The sequence below is a fragment of the Amblyomma maculatum genome, chromosome 4 (genome assembly GCF_055883805.1).
Source record: "Amblyomma maculatum isolate TAMU_Amacu chromosome 4, ASM5588380v1, whole genome shotgun sequence".
Taxonomy (NCBI): Eukaryota; Metazoa; Arthropoda; class Arachnida; order Ixodida; family Ixodidae; genus Amblyomma; species Amblyomma maculatum.
This window is the reverse complement of record NC_139347.1, coordinates 46329102-46331372: the sequence shown is the minus strand read 5'-3', so window position 1 is coordinate 46331372 and position 2271 is coordinate 46329102.

Sequence of the window (2271 nt, the reverse complement as noted above, 5' to 3'; positions counted from 1 at the left end):
GCAGCGGATTACCCAAGTCAGTGAGCACAATTGTGTCTGCCGATTAGTTTCTATTTCAGCTCATAAAGGTCACTATAATATTATTGCTTCTAATTAATTTGCTTACTCCTGAGGTTATAACACGAGACAAGGGCATGCACTAACAATAACTTCCTTGAACGCGCGAAATAACTGCTTGAAATATTCTTTTTTTTTCCGAGGACAATTACTGAGTGAAACAAACTTAACAGCCAGACTGTTACCCAGAAAACTTTAGTAATGTTTGAAAAGTGCCTGCAAATGTTATGAATTTTATGAATATGAGTTGTATTTATATGCTTGTATTTTGGTTTTTTCCCCACCCTGCTATATTCTGTACTGGATTCCAGTACATATAAATAAATAAAATAGAATAAAAAAAGCTCGTGAAAGTTTGGTTGTGCCACGCCCTAAGTCTGGGAATAAAAGAGGCTGCGGATCGACTGTGAGCAGCAGCCGAGGAATAATGTTCTGGTGAAGAAAATTTCGACATCTGTAGCGCGGCTTGTCGGCAGAGCATTTCTGATGGCTTACACAGTCTAATAGTCAGTCGCGACACCGATCCACTTGTCGCATGAAGAGATAATAATAGAACCCGGGGTTGGAGTAGGCAGACACACAAATCGGTGAGCCTCTTCCTACTTTGACATAGGTCAAAAGCGACAATTTAAAGTAAACTGCGGCCTTTTATATACCTCCTCAGATTTGTTTTAAGTTTGCTCGGTAGATTTTCGGCTTGTTTCTGATCTTTTATTTCACATTTCAGAGCGGGGTGGTGCTTCCCTTGCAGCGCTACATGATTTTAAAGTTTCCTATTCTGTCTCTTCAGTCGCGATAACTTGTACAGTCCACCTCACGTGTGTGACGCCACCGAGCACAGGCGCCGATATTCGATGTGACTTTGCTGAAGGATAACATTTTGAGCTTGCTTTTGGTCACCCTAAACAAATAATAACTGATCTTTTGTAAACTTTTGTCAAACTTTGTCAAGTGTTGCAAAAACATCTTAGGAGGCTAGATTTAGTGGCAGTATCTGTGTCACCAGCGGACGGTCTGTAGTGTCGTTATAGCGCCCGTAGTAAATTCTAGGTATGCCCGTAGTAAATTCTAGGTATCACATTGCTCACATCACTTGGTCGATAAATGAGAACTGCTAGAAGTTGTCATTTCTATGCGCACCCCATTTAGATAAAAGAGAGAGTGAGAAAGAACCTAAATTGTCACATAAAAATATATTATTACGGCACCTTTCAAGGTCCTGTCGAGGTCTTTACCGGCACTAGATTAGCTATCTGTAAAGATGACACCATAACAGGCAAACTTATGATCCCAGGCACTAGGGTGATTTTGAATGTTTTCCAAGCAGGGCCATTGTGCTAAAGGTGAGAACTCAGAGGCCTGGCTTACGCAGCAGTGGCTGCTGCTGCCACGCAAAGCACGTCTCTTGTGCGCAGCGTCCTGACACTCTTGCGCGGGGCTGAACTCTGACATGCTACGTGACGCTGCGCTGAATGTCTCCTGCAAGACAAGGAAATCTTCCCAGACATAGCAAAATACACGCATATGTGCCGCACCCACGAGTACGCAGAAGTGTGTATCCCAGTAATAATCACGCTAATTATTCATAGCACGCCACACAAGTTTCGCAGGCTATAATGTCTTCTGTCTGACATAAAAACTGAAGAACCACTGTCTACTCGCACCAAGTTCATGACGCGTTAAAATAGTTTTCTGGAAATGAAGGCGGGGACCAAACCTGGGTAAAAGTTATTCGCACTGCTTGCAGTGGAGCTTCATCACCTAGAGGATATTTTATTACTGTAAGCCCAGGGAGTATATGCTACTGTATTTAAATGTATTGTATGGTAGCTGTATTTAGCCAGTAGCAGCATCGCGGATAACAGGTCAATATAGTGGTGGTCTCCTAGTAATTTAAGAGATGAGTGAGAATGAAAGTTAAACCATAAACGTAATGATGATGAGTTGGTACGTTGACAAAAGTGCAGATGTCAACGTTTCTCGCTCAGTGGTACTGAAAATATTAAGTGATAAATACTATATCAAATTAACTAAAACAATAAAACCAGCTCCAAGCGGTGTAGCTAGATTGCCTGAGGGCGACGAGTTTTAAATAGTGTGCGCGGCCAGAACGAGGTCTGGCCTTATATTCATTAAAATTTGCTGCCAAAGTTGCGGGTTGTCGCCTTGTTGTGAATGATGAGCCACAACTAGAAAATAAATAGTCACTTGTGT